Genomic DNA, 27,401 nt, shown 5'->3' with positions numbered 1-27,401 from the left:
GCAAGGCAGGGTATGAATTCCTGGACATTATGCTTGCAAGGCAGGACCTCTGCCACTTGAGCTACATGCCCCAATCCCTAGAACAACAGACTCTCTATGAATACCTGAATCTATACTCAGGGAAGGAAGGCATTGAACCAGGTTTTACCACACACACACACACACACACACACAGACACACACACACACACACACCCACCCCACATGTGGTTTCAGGGTGATGCCCTGATTAACTTTCTAAAAGTCCTCTTTTGAACACAGCTTTTTGTATCAAACAGTTTTCAAGGAAGTAACCTGAAGAGGTACAGTAAAATGCCAGCTGTCTTGATGTATTAATCCAAGACTCCATTTGTTCTTGTTTGCAGTCTGAGTTTTCTCTGGGAGTCACAGCTTTGCTTTCTGTTTATGTGCATTTCTTGTTCTATGCTTTTGTGTTGTAAGCACAAGTTTCTCTTGCTCCATAGCAAGGGGACAGTGATAGGGATGGGAAAAAGGATCCTTTTACACTTGGATCCTTTGTCAACAGAGGCATTTTATAAAAGAGATTGGAAAAGAAAATGAGTTTAGGTCCTGATTACAATACCTGGGTTTTCCTGCTACACTCGAATGCCTAACTACAAATGAGCTAAGTAGATTTTTTTGGGATAGTATTGGAGTTTGAACTCAGGGTCTTGTGCTTGCTAAGCATGATGTCAACCAGTTGAGCCATGCCTTCAGCCCTGCTAATTCAATTTTCCCTGTAACTACTAGCTATTCTTGGATGTACTCATTCCTCCAAGACACAAAGCTGCTTTAGGAACTCACTAGAGCAGGGTCCAAGCATCACAAGGCTTTTAACATCCTCTGTAAGTATATAGATTGGGCTACCGGAGCTATCCCTCCATTACCAATGAAGGACTTAGAGTAAATGTAGCCTTCTGCCATTAGAATCCTTCTAAAAAGGCATCACCTATCCTATTGCACACTAGATTGGGAATATGGATATGTAATAAATACTAAGATATTTTTCCTCTGTGGTTTGCATTATCCTGATTATATTCCAGATTATACTTTTTTGTAATCTGTAATTATCGTATATTTATCTGTTTGCTTTGTTATTATGTACCTCTTTCTCAACAGACTCTTAATTCCATGTCTGAGAAATGTTGATTTGGTGAAAGAACAGATAAACCCTTAAAGAAGAATTTAAATATCTAATCCTCTTTCTCCCTCATACTTGTTCTCCTTATAGGAACTGAAGCATGAGACAGAGAAGAACCTAAAAGCATTAGGGCAGACTGACCAGCAGAGTTCTTACAGGGGCTTCCCCCTATCGTTTAGTTGTATCTGGATTAAGAATTAAAAAGAGAAGTCCAAACCCTTTACTCTTTCATGCAATTTTTATCAAAGCCTAGGTAGGCACTGGCAGTCTTCATACACTGAGTATTTTGATAGAGGACTCTTTCTTACAGCCCACGTGCATCATTAGAAAGTATTCCAGGTACTTGAGATGAGTTTGGGATATGAAGAGTAAATGGGGATGCTCTGAGGAATGGAAACTAAGCTTCCTTCCCTTATTAAGACAGTACCCCTGACCAGGTTAGCTGGCAACAGACCCCTCAAATTCACCCTGAATAAAAATTTAATCACCAATGGATTGTATCTCAGCATATGAAGTGGCCAAAGACAATTCCTGAGGAAACCATGATCTATTTGTGCAGGTCTTCAGTAATTAGGGGGAGAAATCGGAGCCTGTGAGATAGTTTGAAAACAGAAGGAACACTTTTCAAGGTGGGAACAGAAAAATTTCTAGAAGGAATTTGGGATAGAAAAACATGTCAGAGGAAGTTTTGCTAGATGATATCAAGGCAATAACCCAAATAACAGGCTGTCCTGCCTGCAGATGTATTTTGTTAAGGTCATGCAGTGTTTAGCAGTCAGAAAACTACATGAACATACAGATTCTGCCCCTACCTATTGTCTTGTCTTCTACCAGTTTCACTCATTTACATTGGTCCCAGGAGGCTGCAGAGATTTCAACTCTGGTCTGTGGATTAGATTTAGTATCTTTAAAGTGACAGTCTGCAGTAGATGTTTCATTGACAAATGGAAGTGAATGGGCAGCCATCATTTGCCTGACTCTGTTGGATGGAACCAAAGGTTCCCAGAAGATGTAGTTCTCATACAGTGACTAAAAATTCATAGAAGATACATGGAGACCATCTCTTGGGCTGACTATTTGTCATTGTTTGAGAATTTCCTGATGGTAATAATGGTGGATTTTTATCACCTTGTAATATTTTTTGTCAACGCCCTTCACTTTGCATTTTAGTCAATTTGTGCCTATCCTTCTATAAACACTCTAACCTCTCTTAGACATTACAGCTTTTCTTTAATCCTTATACCTCAACTTTTATTTGTTCCAAATGGCTAAATAGCTCTGTACTGGAAATTTTGCTTAGTCTCAGTAAATGTGTGTCTGTTATTAGTTCAGATTAGTTTTGCCAGATCACCGAATATAATATCCTTGGGGTAGAATAAACTAATACATTTATAAAAGCAATTCCACTATTTTTTTTCCCACTTTGGTCAGGAAAAGGAAATAGAAAATGTCTAATGAAGGCTTTGGAGAGGTTGTCTAAATTCCACACAAACTAATTAGTTTTAAACTGTAATTTGGTACCTTTCACATTTACAAAAGTAGAGCTAACTCCTTTAATGGCTCCCCCATGGCCATCCTAAAAGAAGAGAAGCATCTAACTCAGGCATGTCATTTGTTTTTGTTTGCCCCATTTCCATTTCACTAGCTAACAACAATTTATTAAACACTTGTGGCAGGTATTGGTCAAGGAAAGAGGTCTGGTCTCAGAGAGCTCAGAAACTGATAATGTGAAAGAATCAGACCTCTGACTCTCAAAGAAGGCTATCTGGCCAGTACTTACCTGAAACTGATCTGAAAAACAGATTGTCACTGCCACTTCAGACCTAAGAAATCAAAATCTGGGGGTAGAGCCGCAGAATCCAGGGTTCTAGCAATACCTCCAGGTGAGCCTGACGTACATACAGCTTGGGAACCTGAATGTTCTACCATGCACTTACAGAAACTGTATTCCAAGTTTATCCACAAAGCTTCCTCTGAAGGAAAATATATAAGACATGACATTCATGGTGCAAAGAGGCAGACAGTTTTCCTGTGTGAAACTTTTCTGTCTAGTAGATATGTGTGCTGCGTGTATATTTTAGCATAGGTGTGTTCAGAAAGCACCACCCCTTAAGGACATTGTGGAAATGGAGTAAACATTTCTCTTCTTGTTTATTTCTTTGCTCAATATCCTTTCTAATAGCTTGTGGGCACATTCAGCCTGCCAGCACTTTCATAGTCCAACAATCTGGCATATTGACTTTAAACAACCTCCTTTCCATTGCTCATACACCAGAAGGAATCAACCAATTCACAGTGAGAGGATAATGTTTGGTTCAAACCATAGACAAGAGTAGGATAAAACCTGCCACACAAGTTAAACAGCTGACAATACAAACTTCTTGCTTGTCAAAGCATTTGATTTCTACATCAGATTAATGTCAAGGAATCTGACCATTTTAGGCGTGTCCAGTTTTCAGCTGTGGAGATAGTCAATTTGAGGAATTACTGCAAATGTTGATAATTTTTCCAGTGAGAAGCTTTAAAAATAGTGCTGGGCACTGGTAGCTCATGCCTGTAATCCAAGCTACTCAGGAGGCAGAGATTAGGAAGATAGTGGTTTGAAGCCAGCCTGGGCAAATAGTTCACAAGACCCAATCTCAAAAAACCCATCATAATAAAGGGCTGGCAGAGTGGCTCCAGGTGAAGTCCCTGAGTTCAAACCCCACTACTGAAAAAAAAAATTGCACATCAGCTCCTTCTGGGTCATAATGTCACTGACCTAATAATTTTATTTGGCTTTAAGACTGCATTGATTCTTGCATACAGTTTGATTTAGCAGTGACTGTTAATCCATGTCTGAGCCCAGGAGTTATAGTGCTAGTGCCTTAGTTGTAAAGAATGAAGAGTACTTCCTGGAGGTATATGTATGGATTACTTTTATAACCACTTAGGTTGCTGTAACATGTGGAATTATAAAACCAAATATTTTATATACATGGTAAATTGTGATAATTGCTTTAAATTGTGATCATCAACCATGCTATGCTAACACCACAAACAGTGGTTAGTGTTGCAAATATGCAATGGCAATCTGCCATAAGCAAAATGGTTTATGGATAGTGAGGTAAGAGTTGTATGTACCTCACAGAAATAAATGTAACCTGTGCTACTTCTTCAGAGCACTACAGGAATCACATGGCAGAAGACAGGGCATGTGTAGATAATGACACAAGCAACTTAGAGACTTCTACATCCTTAATTCAGGGGGTTCTGGGGCCACTGGGCTCCATGAGGTTTGTGTGAGAAGCGATTGGTAGTTATGAACAGAAAGGTAAGTCTGTGCATCCCACCCCACACCACTTTCTGAGTCCTCTGCAGGGGATGCTTACTTTGCCTTCTTTCTTTCTCTCACTCTTATAAAGGACTTTGAGTATAAGAGAATTTATATCTACAATAAATTTTCTCCCAAATTTTGTCTCATATCATATGAATGCTGGTCAATTTTGTTTATAAAGATAGAGTGACGTGGCTAGGCATGGTGGCTCATGACTATAATCCCAGCTACTTAGGAGGCATAAATAGGAGCATCATGGCTCAGGCCAGCCTGGACAAAAACATGAGACCCTATATGAAAAATAATTAATTCAAAAAGGACTGGGGGCTTGTCTTAAGAGGTAGAGTGTCTTCCTAGAAAATATGAGGCCCTGAGTTCAAACCCCAGTACCACCAAACAAATAAATAAAGTGGCATTTAAAACCTAGAATTTACAAAAAGAATGAAATATACTTTCTTTTTCCTTACTATGGAGATTAGGCATCCTTCCATTTTTTCATTTTAATTAAATATAAATTTATATTCATGCCATACTTATAATTATCAGCCTCTGGTTGATTTCAAAATTCAGGTATTCATGCTAAAAGTAACATTTGGAAAAGATAAGAATTTCACAAGGGGTCATTTATTCAGTCAGAAATAAGATTAATTAAGATGTTAAGGGAAAAGAAAGGCAGCTCTTGTCCCCTAGGAATTGGCCTAGTTCTACCAACTAGGCCTTGGCACTCTTCTGTTGAACACAGATAAAGTCTGTCTGCAACAATGATGGATCAAGACAAAAACAAGACCTCTTTGAGTTCACATCAAAGCACAGACAAAGCATGAGCATTGCCCAGGTCACAAAATAGCAGATGTCTCCCTCTTTTGGCTAAGGGGTATGACTACTGTTTCTTTACCAATTAGCAATTACAGCTTTAGTCACCTTCTAGTCTGCTGTGCACTTGATTAGATCAATTATAAAATTATCCCTGCATTTTGAAAGCACCTAATCCAGAGGGAAGCTCACTTCTTATCCAGAGCAACATTCATAATTCTGAGAGGTGAGAATAATAATTATCCAAATGGTGGCATATATTATTTCATGGTAAATCTAATTACCAGCTTCATTCTTCTTGGTTACAGTAGTTCATGAGTGCAACAATCAAACCCTTAAGAACCATATACTATTATAAAGATGTAACTATTGGTTTCAGCTTGTGTAAGCAAATGTTGTCAAAGTAGATTCCTCTGAGTTATCAAGGATCACTGTAAAGAATAAATATAGGGGAGGGCTGGTGGAGTGGCTCAAGCATTAGTGTCTGCCTAGCAAGCCCAGCAAGCCCAGCAAGCTTGAGACCCTGAGTTCAAGCCCCAGTATCACCAAAAAAACCCCAAAAGAATAAATACAGGGGAAGCTGGAATCTTTGAATATGATAGGCCTGTCAGTAGCAAAAGGAATGAGAGATGTGTAACAGGAGGATTGGATACAAATGTGTTTGGTGTTGGCCATTACAACACATTTCCTCCCACTGATAAAGGCTCATTGACAATTTATACCAGAAGTGTTACTCAGTTTGCCATTGGCTGTTTCACTTCTTTTCTTTTATCCAATAATTCCTCTCAATAGTCACCATTTACTGCCCATTTCAGTCACAGTGATTTTTATTACCATCTCATAGTCTACATGAGCATTTCTTTAATGCTAACTTAGTATTCTTCTACAGCTTTGTCAGAATTTTATAGTGGCTTGAATGTTTTACATACACCTTTGCTTACTGTTAGGAAATCAAGAGCTCACTTAAACACACCAAATACATTAAATATTTTGAGTAAATAAATTCCTAAAAAGGAATACCGTCCTTACAAATGTATTTTTAAAGGCACTTAAAGTGAATTCAAAATAAGGATTTTTTAAATTACGCACAGGTACACTCTAAAAATTCTAAGGTTAATATTAAAGTGGTAAAAGTGCAGAAACATATAAAATTTGTAAGCAGACATTAGCTTCCAGTCACTTTCCAGTGTCAACTTCATAAATTAAATGGGATGATTTATGCATGACATTTAGAACGATCATTGGAAAACCTATGACGACCTGAGACTTAGGGATGAATTGCAGCATTTTTTACATAGAATACTATTTATCAATTCCTGCTAGTATAATCATTCAGGTTGCAATTTTTTTCACACTCTATCATTGCTTTATGTTGCCAATTGTATTCCAAAGCTAATGTTCTGTATCTAAGAAGTGAAATACACTGTAAAAAAAAAAAAAGCAGAGGGAAAGTTTGTTTCACCATAAGCACCTCAAATGAAAAGGTGCTGTTGTTTTAATAGTACTCACTGAAGTTTAAAAACTGAAAAAGGAAAGAAAAGGGAAGGAAAGGAGTGTGTATTAATTTGAATTTAAATAATTTAGCTCACCTATATTGTATTGGCAAGCTTCTGACTTTCTATACTCATAGAGAGAACCAGAAATGTGGACCAGTTTGGAGAGAAATGCTTTTCTATAGTTTTGATCTCTGAAGAAAATGTGCATCTCAGTCATTCTGAAAGCAGTTCCATTATCTCTTTACATATTTTTCTGGAAGCATCACAGGGCTTCCAGAAAAGGTGTGTAAGGAGATGGGTGAGGTAACAAAACAGATTCTGGTGAAAAGGGGCTTAGGGATTGCTATCGCTGAAGGACTAAGGATTAGATAAAAATTTTCGAGTCCATTCAAGAATCATTCATGTTATTCTGCAGGGATACTGTGGAAAATTATAATTTGACCCTGAAACGGTGGTACCTTTTACCCTGATGGCTTGTGAACAGGTGCTTATACTTCAAGGAGCTTAAGACCATCATTGTACTGTCAAAACATCCTAACCTAGCTCAAACATCCAGCCCTTTGCAAATCATTTTAGAGGTGTATTATTTGTGTGTATGTGTACATATATAAATGTACACATGCACACATGTATAGACACACCTGTAAATGTACTGTGCATTGAAATCCAAAGGCCAGTAGAAATTACTTTAAGACAAAGCTCTGCAGCTTAAAATTTTTATACAGCTATCATTAATTGATTGTTATTTTTAGCTTAAAGTAATAAATGGTGAGTATTCTAAATCAAGAACATTTGCTTAATTGCTTTAATTCTATAAATATTATTCATTAAAATTTGTTTATATAAGTCCAAGTTTACTCTATATGAACTAAATTCAAATAAGATAAACATTGTAATCTAAAATTATATTTATTATTGCTTGAAAACTAAAAGAACCAGTCAAATTCTGCTCAATCGCACATTTTAATGAATTTATTTGAAATAAAAAAATAGTATCAGAAATAGTCAATAATAGAGAGATCCCATTTAAAAAAATAAAATAGTTAAGAAAAACAGAAATTTTGATGGAAATTTCACCTGATAAAGACACATAAAATGAGATCTATAATAGGTTGATGGCTGGGGACATAATCTGTTGAATTAGCTTTATTCTGGTCAAAATATCAAGAAAGAAACTTTTTTCTTGTAGAAACTATTCTAAACTTCATTTGTAAAATGATTCACAAAAATTAATTGATATTTGAAAAGAAGCAGAAATGAGGGATATAACTGGCTTTAAACTTAAGGAACTTATGTTATAAAGCATCAGTAATTAAAATTCTAAACTAAAGCAGATTTTCTTAACATTGGCACTTCTGAGACCTTGGGCCAGGTAATCTTGGGTGAGGGTTTGTCCTGACATTGCAGCATCCTTGGCTTCTTGCATGAGATGCCAGTAGGAGCTCTTCCTTCAGTTTCAATAACTGAAAATGCCCCTTTAGCAGCTAAATCAGCCCTGGTAGAGAAAGAACAAACTTAGAGTTATAAATTAATGAAATAGATTGAAAAACTTAAAAATTTGACCTAGCTGTACATAAGAAACTCATTTATGATTAAGCAATGAATAAGTAAAATGTTTGCAATTAAATTTGTAATTAACAATTTTAAAACAGATTTGTCTGTACTTCATTTCAAAATACACATTAAGAGTACTGCTGTGAATAAATCATATTATTAAAAGGAACTAACAGGAAATAGCATTATCTGATCTTTGGTCATTGAGAGAAACTAAAGATTACTTCATTAAATCTTTAGTGAGTGAACAGCAAGCTGGATACAGTGACTCACACCTATAAACCTTAGCTGATTGGAAGGCAGAGATCTGGAGGATCGTGTGTGGTTCAGTCAGCCCAGGCAAAAAGTATGTGAGATCTCATCTCAACCTGGCTTGTGGTGGCTCACACCTGCCATCCCAGCTATGAGGAAAAGTGTTAATAGGAATATTACTGTCTAGGCATACCCAGGCATAAGGGTTAAACCCTATCTCAAAAATAACCAAAGCCAAAAAGGACCAGTGGTGTGACTCAAGTGGTAAAGTGCCTGCCTAGCAAGCATAAGACCCTGAGTTCAAACCCAAGCACTGCAAAAAAAAAGAAAAGAGGAAAAAAAAAGATCAATATATTTGAATGTGTTATAACACATTTAGGATTAATATGTAAACTTTTACAGTAAAGGATCAGATAATAAATGTTTTGTGGACAGGGGGAACTTCCTGGGCATGTGGCCTATAGTTAGTTTAATGCTCTATTATGACTGTGAAAATTCTTATAATTGTTTAAGAAATGGCTCCACATTTTATTTTTTACTGAACCTTGCAAATTATGTATTTGATTCTATTTGTGGGTCATACAAACTCTGTTGCAACTATCCAACTCTGTAGCTGTAACCCAAAAGATAGCCATATATAATATATAAATAAATCTTTACCTATAAAAACAATTGGTGTGTTAGAATTCCTCTTTCTCCACATCCTCACTATCATTTGTTACTTTTTGTCTTTTTGAAAATAACCATTCTAACTGGGTGAAGTGGTATCTCATGGTGGTTTTGATTTACATTCCCTGATGATTAGTGATATTGAACATTTTTTCATGTGTTGGCCATTTGTATGTCTTCTTTTGAGAGATGTCTCTTCAGATATTTAGTCTAGTTTTGACTAAAAATAGACTAAATAAGTCAGGCACAGAAAGACTACAGGATCTCACTCACATGTGGAATCTAAGAAAGGTGATCTCATAGAACTCGAGAGTAGAGCAGTGGTTACCAGAGACTCTCGTAGGGGAGAGTAGGGAACAAGAGGTCTAGGGAGAAACTGCTCAACTGGCATGATGTTATAGTTAGATAGGAAGCATAGGTTATGGAGTTCCATGGAAAAATAGATTGAACAGCTTTAACAATAATGCACTGCATATCTCAAAATAGCTAAGAGAGAGGATTTTGAATGTACTCACTATAAAGAAATGATAGAAGTGTAAGGTGATGGATATGCCAATTACCCTGTGTTGATTACTACACAATGTATACATGATCCAAAACATCACATTGTACCTCACAAATACATACATGTATTGAATGTCAATGATAAAACTAATTAATAATTTTAAATTATTTTAAATAAAAATAAACTGGAAATAAAAATAAAATTAATTAATAAAAGAGATTATCAACCAGATTTGGCCCATAGTTTGCTGACCTTTGTCTACACTCTATAGAATGTTAAGAGAATTTGGTGGAAAAGACCATAGGTTCATGAATTGTCTGTTTTCAAACAGAAGATGACTATTGAATTAATACAAACTTCTAGTAATAAGTTCATACTGATAAAATCATGGCAGCCTCAGAAGCACTCAGTAACCTCAGAAAGCACTCACTCCAGGCATCACCTGGGAAAATTTTTGGAGAATATGTCTGAAGAATTAAAAAAAAAAAAAGAGGAACCTATTCTTTGACTCACTAACTTTACTCCTAGGAATTTATCCCAAGAAATTTGTCAAAACTGGAAAATGGTATATGCATGAAGATGTTCACTAGAAATTATCCCTAAAAATGATAAACTGAGAATCACATAATATGCTATAATGCATAAGTTGCCTTCTCAGTCAAATATGATATATTATTTTTATGAAAGACTATACTATCAATAAACATGATCCACCTGTGAACCCTATGTAACAACTTGGAAAGTGTTTTCTAACATTCTGTTAAATGAAAAAGAGCAAATGATAAAGTCTACAAATGCTATGCTTGCAAAAATGAAAAAAAAATTATGTGTGCATAATGATAAATACTGGAAGGAACCAGAAAGCTTGGGACCAAAACACATTCTTTGAGTTCTGCCTCTGGAATCAGTTGGGTTTGACAGGGCACCATTTGACATGGCTCCCAGTAAGCTATCACCTCTCTAAGACTCAGTGTCCTCCAGCACAAAACAAATGTAAATAACTTACACCCCCTATTTCATAAGAATATTGAAAGACTTAAATAAAAACACAGCACAGTGGTTTCAAATATTAGTTGATGCTATCATTACTATTTTTATTAGCAAAGCAGGGGAAATTAAAACAGTTGTTTCATTTTTAGTTCAGATGTTTTGTTATTTGTGCAGTTAAAGAAACTTCTAACAGCTGCCCTTTAAAAGTGTAGTGATTAAGACTACAGCAATCTCAGCAGGTAGCAAATCACAACTATTAAAATGGAGATAATAAAAAGACTGTTTTAAAGATTTTGCCAATTGAAAAGACAGAAGAATTGCTGAAATGCCTTAAAATAAGTTGTTTAGCACAGTCAGAGAGACAACTGACTAAGCTCAGGGAAGGAAAATGAGTGGGGATAATTAAAGCTGCCACCAGATACACACACACGTGCACACTCACACGCGTCCATATGCCTTTTAGAGAAGTTGACAAAGTCAGTGGAGAAGCAGAGAAAACAATAGGCATTAAATCTGTCATGCCATGAACATTTTCCAGCCAGCTTTTCCCCCACTGAGAGAGAGCAAGAGGAGCCTCATCATCACGTTAATGCCAGGAAGCTTTGCTGTTCAAGCTTATTCCTGTGCTCCCCTCTCACTGTAGGTGAATAGGCTCTGGATGCCACAGACATAGGTGGCCTGTGCAGGTAACCAGTAAGGTTCTGCTGCACACCTCCCACCCAGGTCTGGGAGGTGGGTACAGCTCCTTCTATATGGTGCCAAGAGGCTTCATAAGAAAAGAAGCATTTCATGCCCAAATCTGGAAGCATCCTGCAACTTCTTACTAATTATGATGGCCACAAAGGGCCAGATAATGACTTATAGAGCTAACCCAGCCTTTTTCTCTGTTGCACCTGGGACTCTCCCTTAGATTGAACAAGACAATGTTTGGTTTCCTCACCATGTGATGATGTGCTTCAGCTCATGATACTCAAAGATGCTTTGAGAATTCTGGGTCAGAGAACGTGCCATGCCCCGTGCCCACCTGGTCAGCTTCATCCTGTGGTTGCTGCACTGCTGCAAGCCCTAATGGACAATTGAGTTTGCACTCAGTAGAGCAACTTGATCTCTACTTTTCCACAGTGGGGTTCTTATCTCCCTCATTTATTCTGAAAGCTACAGGTTTCAGGAAGAATTCTCATGGCACTGCTAGAGGAGCAGGGAATTCCTTGATTTTGCCTGTTGGTTCATTTTGTGCTTGTTCATTGTGCCATTTTTTTCCTTCATTTCCACAGTGTTTGGGCAGAAATGATACAACCCTAGCCCAATTTGAGTGCTCCAGTGACATCAGTAGCTATGTCCTCTAGATTGTAACTTTGGCACTGGTGACATTTAGGCTGCTAAGCTCTTCTTTTGTGGAGCAGGAGGGGTCTGCACTGTGCATGATAGGGTGTAAAGCAGCATCTCTGGTTTCTGCACACTGAATGCCAGTAACAGCTCTCCTCCAGCTGTGACAACCAAAAATGCCTCCACACATTGCCAAATGTTTACTGAGGAGCAAAGTTGGCCTTGATGTCTAGAAGGTGGTTCTGTATCACCCCCTAATTATTTTTATATTAAAATGGCTTAAATATATTATCTTGTTATCTATCACATCAACTATAAGAGGAATTTACTATTAAATTCTTTTTGTCAGGCAAGGAAATCGAGTCTTTGTTTGTCAAATATTATATAGCTAATAGTAGCTATATCAGGAAAATAGTCGGTCTGATTGGTTCGCATAACTGAAAAGTCCAGATGTACACAGGCTTTAGGTGAGTCTTGATCAAACAGTTAAAATACCTTGGCTAAGGACCTTCCTCCTTCACTACTACTCCTAATCTCTTAAAACCCTTTCTTAATTCTCAAGTTTTACTTGGTGACACAACAGATCCAGATTTTCCCCTTCTATTAGCAGTTTAGGCTTTAGAGCTTCATGTTACATTACCCTGAAGAAAAGATACATTTTCATGGTAGCTCCACAAAAGAGAAAAACATGTCCTTTTCTTTAATGTCCCAGAAAATACTTCATTGGCACTCACTGAGTCCTGTGGCCATCTATAAACCAGTCATTGCAGTGAGGAGATGTGATTGGCAATCATTGCAAGGGAGTTATGTGACTGGCTTTAGCTAACCAAGGTTTTACTGTGGATGTATAGATAGGGCCAATACTTTTCAAATTACATAACAAAAAACAAGAAGAAGTGGTTCCTTAAAGGAAATTAGGAGTATGATCCCAGGAGTTGGAGAATTTGATGCTGGAGTTTGGGGAAATAACATTCTTTGACACCAAAATTGGGTTTTTTTTGTTTTTTTTTTCATTTTTCTTTTATTATTCATATGTGCATACAAGGCTTGGTTCATTTCTCCCCCCTGCCCCCACCCCCTCCCTTACCACCCACTCTGCCCCCTCCCTCTCCCCCCCCCTCAATACCCAGCAGAAACTATTTTGCCCTTATTTCTAATTTTGTTGTAGAGAGAGAATAAGCAATAATAGGAAGGAACAAGGGTTTTTGCTGGTTGAGATAAGGACAGCTATACAGGGCATTGACTCACATTGATTTCCTGTGCATGGGTGTTACCTTCTAGGTTAATTCTTTTTGATCTCACCTTTTCTCTAGTACCTGTTCCCCTTTTCCTATTGGCCTCAGTTGCTTTAAGGTATCTGCTTTAGTTTCTCTGCGTTAAGGGCAACAAATGCTAGCTAGTTTTTTAGGTGACACCAACTTTGTTAATACACCCCTTACACTTTGTAGTTTTTATTTTTTAACAATACCCATCTCCCCACTCAACCACTGAGACTTTACCATACACCTGTTTGTTTCCTTTGCTTCTTATTTCTTGAAACTCCTTGAGAAGTGACCAGGTACAGAGCAGTAATCAAAAGACAAGTGTGTGGCCCAAGATGAATGGACCACCTACTCCTTGGAGAGTCCTTCCCTGGAGAATGGCCAGAATCTCTCTGGATCCTGGAAACCCCCTGAAGAACAGAGCCAGCTTTATCCTGCTATAAACTGCATATATATTCTGTGCTTCAAGTAGAAAGCAAAGGGACTTACCTGTTGGAGGATTTACTATTTGCAATGCTAGTCATTCATAACCTCCATTTTTTCCTACACCACCTTGTTTTTTTTTATTTTATTTTTTCATTTTTCTTTTATTATTCATATGTGCATACAAGGCTTGGTTCATTTCTCCCCCCTGCCCCCGCTCCCTCCCTTACCTACACCACCTTGTGAAGTAGGTATTGGTATTCCACTTTAAAGACAAGGAAATGGAAATTCTAAAAGGTGACAGAATCATATCACCAGTAAGATGCAGAACAAGAATTCAAACTGATGGCTCTTTCATTCCAAAACCTAGGGTATTCTTAGAAGAATGTATTTACCAAGAATATATATTTACTGATGATCTATTATTTATCGAGCAATATGCTTAACAGTATTTGGATGGGAGGGAATACAAAGCCTTTTCTCCCTTCCCCAGGAATCAGTGAATGAAAAGGAAAAGAAAGTAGAAAAGACCAAGTTTTTGTGTAATGAGAGGATCCTTAGCCATTCTAGTAATATAGCTGCCACATGGAAGTCAGCATCCACATGTGGCAACAGCAGCATCTCTAGTAACAGTGAAGCAGTTTCTTCAGCAGGACTGTGTGACTGATGTAGATAGTGATACTGAGTCCCTAGAGAAATTAGCAGGAGCTGCGGCAATACCACAGCAACTTGGGAATTAGAGAAGCACCTGAGAAATTGGGGTGCCCTGCAGTGCACATGACAGTCCCATGGTAAGCTACCTCAACTCTGCCCCAGGCTGCTGTGCCCTCAGGCAATCCCTGATAGAGAATGATGGTGTAACAACACACATGAATGTGGATTTTGTTAAAATCCAAATCATAGTTTTGAGAAAGACAAATGAGGGGAGTATTTGCTCATTCCTGGGCTACCTTGAAAAGTCACTTTTACCTTAACATGTCTGTGTACTCTTCACCTAATAAGGTATTATGTAGATTGATTTCAGCATTAGCAAAAAATATGGTTTTAACTCCATCCAAATGCAACAACAAAAATCCCCACCCAACTCAATCTCTATATATTTGTCATCCAGACCCACTTAAACTTTTGAAGGACTACAACACTGTTCATTCTTTCTCCTGTGATCCATAATACACAGGTAGGGTGTGTCAGAGAATATGGGCAGTTGTATATGATTTGTCATGCACAGCAGGTAACCTAGAGAAAGAACCCTCAAACTGGGTTCTGCAAAAGACTAGACTTCTGAGAGTGAGTCTCAAAGATGGTCAGAAGTGGGACCAGGAGGAAGCCTATGTTCTTCCTCCCTTCTGATGCCCTCTATTTCAGTATGCTTCTAATATTGATGCTCTGTGTAAGATCATGAGTATGAAAAACATTTTACTTCTAGCAAAGGCAAAACAGCCATAGTTCTAGAAGGAAGCACCTATCTGCTTCTGAAATGTTTGAGCCATTTCAGAATGATAGGTCCTGAAACAAAATGGAAGTCAACAGTTGTAGAGAACACTAGCTCTCAGTAGCAAATCTCTCCTGAATTTGCATGGGAACATGTTAGTTGGTATATAATAGTCCTAGCCCAACATCCAAAAAGTAAGATTTCCAGAATTTGTGTGATGTGAGACCCCACTCTGCACACATAATGAATCCTTTCATCATTCACCCACACTCAACATGGACCTATAATGATAAAATCTAAGGAAAGCACTGTGGCCTTAAGCTTTTGGATTTTCCATCCCAACTAGTGCCAGCAAAAGGCAGCTGCAGATTCTTTTCCTCCTGAGAGTATGAGGAAATGTTTTTGAAACATAGATTGGGAAAATTGTGCTATATTTTGAGATATTTGAACCCCCTAGTATGAATTGAAATGACAATTCTAGTGTAAAACGAAACACCCAGGCAGTTTAACTGTGCCAATTTAATGAAAATTAAGTATTAATATATGCATATGAAATATATGCATGTATTAGTGTATATAACTGAACCATTACTTCACACTACTTCAAAAATAAGTAGTCATTTTTTATGTATTTAATATTTTTTCAACAAGTTACGTAACAAAATGAACTCCCTGCCTGCATTCCTCTTCCCTTCTTATTGATGATGCTGTAACCACAACTCCGTCCCCTCCGCTCCCCCGCCGTTTTGTAAAGCTGAAATAACAAGCCCTCTAGCTTCCTGAAAGAGCTATTGTGAGGAATAACTAAGAAGATCCCACTGTGCCTCTGGGAATGGATGATGTCAAAAGCTGAATCCAATGGAGAGATTCTACAAAAAGGATTTTCTCTACAAATCGGTGGTGGGAGGGAGATGGGGAGGTAGAAGGTCTTTTGCTTTTGTTGACAGTTACACACTAACAATGGTTAAAAATGTTCTGCCAGAAAAATAGGATTGTGGGGCCATATCCAAACAAATGCAATCTGTTATTCCTTTTTTAAGCATTCGGTGCAGATCATGGTGAGGAACATAATTAAAAGCTTTCATTTTGATGACTTCGACTTGCTTTCCCTTCTCACTGAATTCAGTCACTGATGCTCAGGTTTCTGTCATTGAGTCTTTGATAGAATGCTTCATTTCTTCCACTGGCATCCTGGTGGCAATCTCCCCTGGGGTGGGGGAATGCACTGTGGGGTCTTTCCAGTACCCGAAGAGGCCTAGGGTTGGAATTTATGAATTAATAGGAGGAAACCATGGGGTGAAAAGCTGCATTAGCATGTTCAGCCTGAGTGCACACCTGTTCAAGGATCTGTCATTGGCAGTCATTTAAGGAATGAATTTTACCAGCCATTCCTCCTTATGTAAAAAAATAATTAAGTCAATTTCTTTAGAGCGCATGACATCTTTAATATTTCTTATGGGCCATTTGTGGACTGAAATATTGACACTGCTCACATTGAAGCTTCCCTAAAATAGAAGCCACTTCCCTAAAATAGATGGTCTTAACAAGGGCCATGCCTTACCTTGCTGTGCAGAGCTGACTGGCTCAGTCCAAGTCCCACACAGTTCACCCCTGACAACTGCCAGACCACCACTATACAAGGATTCACCCATAAACTCCTGATTCCTAGAACTTCTTGATTACAAAAATTACCTGTGCAGCTAAACATGAAGAAGGAGCATTCAGTGAAGATGGCCAGAAATAAAGGATGATAGAAGGGCTCACAGGAGTTAGGTGCTTTGGACACAGCACATCTGTCACTCCCTTGCTTGCACACAGCGTTTGCTCTTGAGGCTTCATACACCAAGGGAACATTACTTCCCCACAGTCCCCTGTACCGATCTAGCCAAACAATACAACTTGAAGTGTCGAGTGATTTGGTGATTATTAAGGTGCTTTGTAAATATAGTAGAGCCTCTCTTGTTCTGCCAAACCAGTTACCAATGTTGAGTCTTGAAAGACCTTTAGAATCCATAGATTTATTTTACTTGTTTCACATCTGGGGAAACTGAGACCCAAAGAAATTAAAGTTACTTGTCTCAGATCACACAACAAATTCAATGAGAAAACTAAGACCTGACTTCGGGTTTCCTGACTCCCAATTCAGTATTCTTCCTACAGGAGCAAAGAGCCCATGCCTTGTTCTCACTCTTTGCAATTTCAGATACTGTGCTGGCCCTCTGACATGGTGAATCAGCCACTTGTACTAGAAGCAGGCACCTGGTACTTTTTCCCAAAGGTGAATTTCTCAGGAATTCTGTTGCTCAGGTGTTGCAACAACAATTGGTCAGTACTAACTAGTACACATGTGCATGTGTGTATATTCCCCTCCCTCACCACCCCTTTCTATTTCCACACCAAAAAAAGCCCAAGGCCTCAGTGTACTTTTTTTAATCACAGGAATACAGTCCAAGAAAATATCTGACATTACTTAAAATTACTGACTTTTTGTTTTCTTAGTCTATTTGGGCTGTTCTAATAAATTCCCATAGACTGGGCGGTTTATAAACAACAGAAATTTGTTTCTCACAGTTCTGGAGGCTGGGAAGTCATATTGGGTACCTTGTGAGGCCCCACTTCCTGGTTCAGAGATGGCCATCTTCTTGTGGCAGAAGGGGCAAAGGAATCTCTGTAGGACCTCTTTTATAAGGATGCTAATTCCATTCGCGAGGGCTCCACTTTCATGAAGGTCTCACCCCTTACGACCGTCCCTTGGAGGCTAGGATTTCAACATACGAATTTTGAGGAAGGGAAGAGACAGTTTTCACCGCACAACACTTATCTTTTGTTAACGTTTACAGTCCTTGAAGTGCTTGTACTAGGAGATCTGGAGAGGCAGGGAAAGAAGAGAAGTATTTTTGAGAGCCAGGAGGGAAATGGAAGGAACATATTTCCCGAAACTAGCAAAGAGGGACAAAATAAGCAGAATTTTCAGTTAATGGGGACATATGATCTCCTAGATGTCAGATCCTTGGTAAGGCGGCAAGAACTCAAAGGTTATACCACATGATATACCAAAGGAGGTCAGATCTTGGACTCTGGGGCTCCCAGCCTCTGCCAGATGCCTGAACCCTAACTGTGGCACAGAAGCAGCACAGCCACTCAACTTTAAGGAACTGTGTGAGCTGCACACCGAGAGCTGCAGAGCTAACCAGTATAGACCAGCACCACAAGGGCCTCTCTGATGCATTGAGAGCCTGTAAGGGAGTCCCAATAACTACCACTAAGAATAGATTTCCTATGGCCCAATATGATAGGAATTAACCATAACACAAAACATGACAAAAAAATTGAGAAATGGGATTTTTTAACATGCTAATTCATAAGCAAGATTTATACCTGCTATGTTTTATATTTTAAAAATTATCATTAGGCAGGTATGGAGATTACATTTGCCTCCATAACTGAATTGTATCAACATTTTTAAAGTGAATAAAAAGGACCAACTTCAAAATGAATGATTTTTCCCTGATGATGCTGGTTTCTGAAGAGATGGAGTTCTGTCTCCCGTGCTAGACTTTGAGCTCATTAAAAATAGTCTGTGTCTTATTCTGCAACACAGCCCCAGAAATCAGCCCAGACACAGATGCATAGGACATCCATAAATCAACAAATGCCATAGTCTGAGCTAAGACATTGCTTGTTACATTTTCTTACAAAAGAAGTTCGGAGCTAACTGTAGGTCAGCAGCTCTACATAATTTGATTTTAAGGTTAAACAACAACAACCACCTCTAAACCCAAGCACTCTTCCTTTGACCTGATAAAACACAAGCCCAGTGTTATCTGGAATATGTAAGGTTCCCAGCTTTTTTGTTTTGTTGCTGTTTTGTTTTCAAATATGATCAATTAAACAAACTCACGGTGAGTAGCTAGTATGTTTGAGCCACTTTGCTCTGTGAGGAAATACATGCACACATACCATCAAGGACCTGCTAGCCTATTGGGGAGAACAGGCGACACCTATCCAGATAGTGAGAAAAATAATATTACAAATGCCCTTGTCCAAAAGCTCAGGCTACCTGACCAAAGGTATGGCACAAATATCTATCCCTGCCAGTCACTCCCAGCAGGGGTACAGTGGTACAAATACTGAATTGTAAAAGCAAGGAGATAGTTTCAGTTCCCTTATTTGAATCTTAGTTTCTTCAATTCCTTGATCTGTCAGTGGTTGTAATACTTGCTTTAGAGGGCTGGTGACAAGATATCATAATTTAAAGTGTGATGTAAAAACCGTCTAAAACATTTTTTTAAAAACACCTTGATGAAAGAATAAATATATAAAACAATGTTAAATTCAATGTAAAGGAAAGAAAATAAAGAAGCAGAAAGTATAAAGAGTATTATTTAGTTAATACATTTAAACACAGAAGAAGTTGGACACAGATTGGAATTGATAGCAAATTCCAGTGCAACTGTTGGAGGTGTGCTATATTAGGGAGATGAGATTATTTGTAAGTGGAACCCACCTGTAAGCCCAGCACTCAGAGGCTGAGGTAGGAGGATGGAGAGTTCAATGCCAGCCTGGGCTACATAACAGGTTTAAGGCCAATCAGGACAACATAATGAGACCCTGTTTAAATAAATAAATAAATTTAAATGTGGAACCAACCATAAGTGCTGGATAAAAAAGGGACGGTCATATTCTAAGAGTAAAATAAGCAATTCAGTGTGGAAGTAGAGGTAGCAGATAAATTTTGGGAAGAGTGAGTTGGCTAGAGATGAACAATAAATTCATGGAAACTCACTGGGGAGAAATACAAAATAAATGAACTGAAGTAATCAAATAGAGTCACTATCATAAGTCAGTCTGTTATTTACCTGTGAATCAATGTTAGGTGTTTTGTGTTTATTTTCCAAGGAGATTCATCTGACAAAACTGGACATACCAATGGCCTGCCTTGTCAAACTCAAGCCAGTTCTAAACTCAGAATGAACAAATTGTTAGGTCTACTTCTAGAAGTTTTTTTATTTGTTATTGCATCAGAGGTTTGACATTGAATCAAACCACAGAGATAGTCACTCATACTTATATATTAAAATGAAAATAAAGTTCATATGGAATCACTCACTTCTTAAAAATGCAGCATATGTGGTGGCTAACTCTTATAATCTCAGTACTCAGGAAGCTGAGGCAGGAGTATTGAAAGTTCAAGGCCAGCCTGGGCTACATAGCAAGACCCTGTCTCAAAAAAAATGCTATATATGGTTGAAATGTTAGCTGTATTTATAATTTTTCTTTCCATCAATTTTCCATAGCCCCAAGTCTTAGAAAAGAAACAAACAATAACCAGTTTTCCAGGGTATCCTAAAAACAATTTGGGGACACTGACTAGGTCTTCCATGACAATATGCAGTTTTAGATGTTAAAATTTACCTATTTATAAAACAAAGGCACATAAAATGCAGAAAAGAAAAAGAAAAAATTGCCCAATGTGCAATCATTTAAACAAATCCACTTCTAATCATTCAATTATTTCCTTCCAATGTTTTCCAGGCTTGTTTTATTTCATAGTTGGGATTATGCTACATTTCATATATGGCTTCTCTTACTGGTCATAAAAGGGGCACTTAAAAATAAGGCATCTCATTCTAAAATGCCGTGGGTATGAAAGCTTTCATTTCTGAATTTCTGCAATAAGATCTTAAAAAGGTCTTTAACAGGAAGTAAAATTCAACACTGAAACTGACCGCAAATTTAGAGAACACATTTGGAGGGTCACAGCCAGCAAACTCAGCAGATTCTAGTCTCTCCAATTTCTGTGCCTTGCCAAGTGACTGAATGGAGAGGCAATTTAACTAGTGCCTTGTGACTTTAATTAATGTTTAATACTCAGTGGTAAAAGTGAGCTTCCTCTTGTAAGTTCTCATTAAGTCCCTTTTGAATCAGTTAACACTCTGTTTATAAAGATGTGGATATTTTCTGTAATTACTGTAATTTTGACTACTGCTGTAAAAATCAGTGCTCCGTGTCACACTGTCAGAGATCATTACAGATTCAAACAGACTTCTCCCCTCCCTCTCCTGGAACCAATCCAGTCATCTCTGGAAATTAAATGCATTAAAAAGGTTTAAGAAAGGGAAAGGGGAAAAAAGCAAATATTCATTTCAAGCCATTCCAGAATAAAACCAGGATGTATTTATCAGGATGCTGAAATGTGGTGTGCTTAACCATTAAGGATTATTGATACAGAGTTCTGTTTCTTATAATAAATTTCATTATTGTAAAATCCAATTCATTTTGCTGAGCAAGAATGGATTGAGATGACAGATGCTCACAGAAACACATTTTCCATGCAGGGTATAATATGAACAGAGACCCGTAAAGGTATAAACCCTGGTTTTGTCTATAATCAGTTGTCCCCTGGGATGGAATAAGTTACACAGTAGGCAAGTTTGAAAGAACTGGGCATGCATGGCTGAACTTCGTCTTCCTGCCTTCATCTTGGGAGCCAGATACCACAGGAAACGTGTTCTAGTCCATTCCTTCTGTGTGGGAAGGACTGTGGCTTTCTATCACTGTGGTGAGGAGATAAAGCTACCCAATTCTGGGGTTGTCTACTAGGAAATTCACCTAAGCCACACCCTCTATCCCAGCCTTTACAAGTAACGGGAGACTGTTTTGATCTCTTATACCTTCTCTCTCTCTCTCTCTCAATTCAGAGCACTTGGTGGGGAAATGGGTGGTATTTACTTGCTCTCTTCAGTGCCAATACTGCCAAACACAAAAGCTGGTCATTCAAGAAATGAAACAAAAACACCAGACTTTTTTGAGGTGTGTTTTTTAAGGAGCATCTTTTTGAAATTAGTCACTCTCTGTTGTGATTTTCTCTCATTTCATTGTAATTTCTGATGTACTCTCTGCATTTTAATGTTTAATCTACTGAGCAAAAAGGATTGGTAAGGAAGAGATTTAGGTGTCAGTGCCAGAATTTTTCTTGACACTTTTCCTTTTTCATAGTGGGAATTATTTTCCCTTTTGCTGAGACTTGCCCAAGTTCACATAGCTGGTTAGCACTGGACAGATATTTGGACTTGTCCAACTCTGAACATTTTTTTCAGACAAACCTGTTTTCTCTCTACAACCCCACCCTGAGGCTTTGTTCTTTCACTGCCATGACCATTGGAGGAAGAATGAAGTAAAGGAAGAGAAAATGGTGTCCCCATAAAGAATACTCAGAAGAGGACATTGGTTGCTTGAGAACCATCTATAGCCTCATATCTCCTGTCTATAAATTGGATTTTTTTTTAGGGGGCACTGGGGTTTGAACTTGCCCTTTTGTGAGCGGGGACTTATAATGCAGGTGCTTTATTTACCACTTGAGCCACACCTCCCAGTCCATTTTGCTCTGGTTATTTTGGAGATGAGGTCTCAGGGACTATTTGCCCCAGCTGGTCCCCAATGGGGATTCTTCCAATCTCAGCCTCCAAGTAGCTAAATTACAGGGGTGAGCTGCCAGCACCTGGCCTTTTTTTTTTTTTCTTTTTTTTTTAAAGCTTCATATTCTTTCTGCTCACAAACAGATAAGCCATATACATCAAACAGGAATTTAGCAAAATTTCTCAATTTCAAGAGTTTACTTTTCCTATGTACTTTTGAAAACAACCTTGAGGAAGATTGTACATTGATTTTTTAAAAATATCTTGAGTGTGCTTTTGATTATTCTGGCCTTACCAAGACACTTTGAAACTGCAGAACAATTGTGATGATTTGTTTTTCATTCCAAAGTTGCTCAGTTGCTTTGAAACGTCACTACCAAAGTCAAATTTTCTTGAGTTTATTATTCAGGAAATTCTAGCTAGCTACAGTGGTGCACATCTGTAATCCCAGTACTCAGGAGGCTGAGGCAAGAAGATGGTGAGTTTGAGGCCAGCATGGGCTTACGGTGAACACACATAAGATTGCTGTTGTATTGATTGACTGTATTGTGTTAAAGTATGGAAAATTGTTGTAATAAGAATTATTAGCTAGTGTGTGTTAAGACTAAGAAACCAAGCCAGGGAATAATAGGCCGATATGCAAATGAGCCAACCCTAGGGTGGTTAGACTGATAACACCAACTATGAGGTCCCCACCAAGCATAAAAACCCGAGCCTGGCTACCACTCACTGCTGGCCTCCCGAACGCTGGAGACGCTGTCGGAGCCGGTCCCGAAGCTCCGATGCAGAGGCAGCTGCCGCTTGAGAGCACTGCCCCTTCTCCCGATGACCAGATGTCCCCGGGGAACCGCGAGATCCACCAGCAACTAAGATCGGCTGTAAGGATTCCCCGTATCCGCTATGAAGATGTAGCATGGGGAGCGAGGCTTGGGGAAGGCCTGAGAAGTTCCTGGCTGGCTGGGGTAGCAGAGGACGGGACATTAGGATTCGTGTGAGAGTGCCGCGTGGATTTGTTTGAATAAAATCCTGTTCTCTGAGGTAAGTCTCCTGAGTACTGCTCACCTGTACTGGATTGGTAACGAACCATAAGTGCTCGTGACAGTGCTACACAATGAGACCCTGTCTCACAGGAAAACAAAACAAAAGAACAAGGTGACGATTCATCTATCACTGCAGTCATTTTAGAGCTACACACAGGTATTTCCTGTTTTGTTTTCAGTGAACTTCACTCACTGCTGATCTACTTGCTGTAAATAGACTAGGGTTTTTTCTTTCTTGTTACTGTAGGCAACATCAGGGGATTACCAAGTTTATTCCAATTCAGTGACTCACAGCACTCCAAATTTCCCTCATTATCCTTCTTATATAGTTCTATGTATTTAATCTTATGCTTCCAAGTTTCTATTTTTGATCCTGAAACCAGATGTCCTATTAAAATGTAATCTTCAAAGCATTACACTTTCAAAGGTAAACAAAAAAGATTTTACACAAATATGCATTTCAGCATTTCTGTTTGCAGAAGCATATTGACATGGAAAAGAGGTCTTAGTATGGCCATAGGTGTTTAAACAAAATATTTGCTTGAGAACAGGAAGTTGAACTGATTTGTGGGAGGCCAATTTTTGTGGTGCTGTATTTTTTTTTAAATGTCTTTGAAAGTAAATAATTGATTATCCAAAAGCTTTCTGTACTGGCTTCCAAGCCTCACTGAGACACTCCAGGGTGCCTCTCATCTGTTCTCCTAGCTCTGCAAGAAACTGGTCCAAGAGAACAGTGACCTTGAACTACTGTATGGATAACTGAAGTCCAGTGTCCCTGGGCTACATTTTACTGTCCCTAAAAATGTTCTGCTTGGGGGAGCTTTCCTCAGGCTGAGTAAATAATTCTCTTATTTTCACCCACTCCTTTTCTTTTTTTTAAACAAATAAAGAAACTGAGGTTAGAAAATAATTTACTTAACTTGCCCAAGGTCATACATACACCTAATGAGTAGCAGACCCCGGACTTTGATCTGATTACAGATCTGGGCTTTGTCTGGCTCAGGGCTGCTTGAGATAGAGAAATATTCGGGGCCTGTAATCACTTCCCCAGTTGTCTGGCTGCTGAACCACATCTGGAGTTTCACAAAGATTATAATTACACTAGATTTGAGCCCAATCACTACCTCACTCTAGCTATGAAGTCTTGGGCAAGTTATTTTTCCTCTGTGGCTCTCAGTTTTCTTAATTTATAAAAGAGGATAAAATGCACCCAACCTTATAAAGTGGCTATAGGGTAAATGCCCAATTGTTCTTAGGGACCTTTGCTTCATTTACTTTCTGTTGGCTTTTTGTATCTCAGCTGAAATAAACGTGTGTCTAATTTGGCACTGAGCAGCTTCTGTACCTGCTCCAACCACTGCCCTCTCATTCAGATCAGCATCCATGAATTCAGAATCTACGTTTATTACTTATGCAAATGATTAATCTTTCCTGATAGAGTTAAAATAGCTTTCAACGCACGTTAGATTAAGCCCAGAATCTTTTTCTGAACTGAAAGGCAACTACAACTTAGTATTTTATTGACCAACAGATGGCTGCACTTACTTTTATTTACTACCATACTAGACTGGATACAGGTGTGTGGGGTCTTCCATATTCACCTTTGCATCATCTGGAAAGATTTTGCTGACTCTGTGACCACAAAGAACTGTCTAATTGGCTTCCCTCCTTTCCTCCCCTCCTCTCCCTTCTCTTCTCATTGGCTTCCCTCTTCTCCTCCCCTCTCCTCTCCTCTCCTTTCCTCTCATTGGCTTCTCTCCTCTCCCTTCCTCTCATTGGCTTCCTTCCTCTCCCCTCCCCTCTCCTTGCCTTTCCTCTCTTCATTTCCAAATTCATAATTCATTAAAAATACAGAATCTGTAGCCCTCTCTTTTATACCTTGTTCCTACCAGTAATGCCCTTGGAGTTATGCCCTCTCTCCAACTATATTATCTCCAAGTGTATTTTTCTTTAAAGAAAAATTGTTTACCTAAGATAAATGCTATAAGAACTTTTTAAATTGAAATACTATCTATATAATTCAACTAAAAACTCCTATTCTGTGAGTTTAGATTACGGTCCCAAAGGACCTGTGTCTGCCACCTACTCAGAAAGGACTTCCCACATGTGTATTAAATGAATGGAAGCAAAAATCTGAATGAACTATAAAAGTGGATGAAAATTAGCCTTCTCATGCTTTGAATAGACTTGTATCTGAGAATACCATAGGTGTATGTGTATTTATTGATTGATTGATTGATTGACAATATTAGGGTTTGAATTCAGGGTTTTGTCCTTGCTAAGTGGGACACATGGCATGTCCCCAGCCTTTAGTATTTTAGATAAGGATTTACGCTTTTTGCCCAGACTGACCTAGAACTGTGATCCTTCTACCTACACCTCCAGTGTAGCTGGAATTACAGACATGAGCTACCATACCCAGCATGTTTGTTGAGAAGAGTTCTCATTAACTTTTTGCTCAGGCTTGCCTTGAATTGCAGTTCTCACCCTCTCTGCCTCCCAAATACCTTGGATTATAGGTGTGCACCATTATGCCTGCACCTGTGTGGTTTAATGTATCTTTCTTTTTTGCTGTTCCTCAAGATCCCAAACTTTATTCTCTCAAGATTCTAACTTCCATGATATGAAACTAAAATGTTTTTGAGGATAGAGGTCAAGAAATCTGGGATATCAAATTTTTCTATAGAATGTAATAACTCATAATTATATCTGTATGTCACATTCATGTCATGATAAATATGGGAAAAAATTCCCCTATTTTTTATTGGTGTTTAATTATCTTTCTATCCATAACAGATTACAGAGTTTTTTTGTGTTTGAAGGTGAAAAAAAGTGCAGCTTTTATCACATATTCTGTGTATTCCAAAGGTGCAAATTTCCCTTTTCCTCCATTACTTTCATGACTGTATGGCATTGCCTACACAGACAGAGGGAGAGAAAGAAAAACAGGCAAGCATTTGTTGCATTTGGGAAGTTTCTAAGAGAGAGAACTGGTTCATTTCATTCTCATTGCAGTTAAATGTAAACTGTAAGCATTACTGATGCTGGCTCACCAGGATGCAAATTCAGCTCTCTTCTAAAGTTCTCAGATGGGAAATGCTGAATCTGAGATTGTCGTGATATTAGTCTCTCTTCCTTTCTCTCAAAAAAATTTTCTAAGCCTCTGGGAGCTTTCATTTATCACTAAAAACCAAATATGTACATGCTGTGCTTTCATTTCCTAAAATTTCTTTTAAAACAAATGACATTTCTATGCAGATTTTTTCTAAGAAAAATAGTTTCCTATCTTCTCTGGCTTGTTGATCCTTTTAAAGTGCTGAGAATTACCAAAAGCACTTAGTCTCCAGGTCAAATTCTCCTGCTGATAGACTGCCAATGCTCCCTGCTGATAAATTTCCCTAAACCTTTCCTTAGAACATGAGAACATAAACCCCTCACATAACAGGCACCCGTTCACCAGCCTCATCTCTAAAAGACATGTGCTTCTCAGGTCATCTCCGTCTGCCTTATTAGCCTCTCATTAGCGTAATTTCCTCTATTAGTCTTTACTAAAGCATCTACAAAATTATTTCATGCTTGGCTGGCTTTATTAGAAAAACAATTTTGAGGTATCAACTGAGTTTTATACCTGACAAAATGGGAACCAGAGCTAACATTTAATTATGGTAATGTAATTCCTCCTATATTATGTTTATGTTTAAGAGGGGGGAGTCTTTTAAAATGTCTTCATATTTATCTTCCTATTTCTTCAGTATTTATAAAAA

The 27,401-nt window shown here is 38.3% G+C and overlaps 1 protein-coding gene across 6 annotated transcripts in view; it reads left to right on the top strand.

Moving 5' to 3' along the window:
- Plppr1 (phospholipid phosphatase related 1) overlaps window positions 1-27,401 on the top strand; it is a 275,350-nt gene that overhangs the window by 174,069 nt on the left and 73,880 nt on the right. The window contains exon 1 of one of the 6 annotated variants that reach the window (XM_074051361.1): window positions 23,497-23,635. The exons of the other annotated variants lie outside the window; for them this stretch is intronic. The gene's annotated coding sequence lies outside the window, so the exon portion shown is untranslated. Of the gene's footprint in view, window positions 1-23,496; window positions 23,636-27,401 lie in introns of those variants that run through there. 6 annotated transcript variants of the gene reach the window in all.

Source organism: Castor canadensis, chromosome 13, assembly GCF_047511655.1.
Source record: "Castor canadensis chromosome 13, mCasCan1.hap1v2, whole genome shotgun sequence".
In the NCBI taxonomy this organism is placed as follows: Eukaryota; Metazoa; Chordata; class Mammalia; order Rodentia; family Castoridae; genus Castor; species Castor canadensis.
This window is presented reverse-complemented; position numbering and strand designations above follow the sequence as displayed.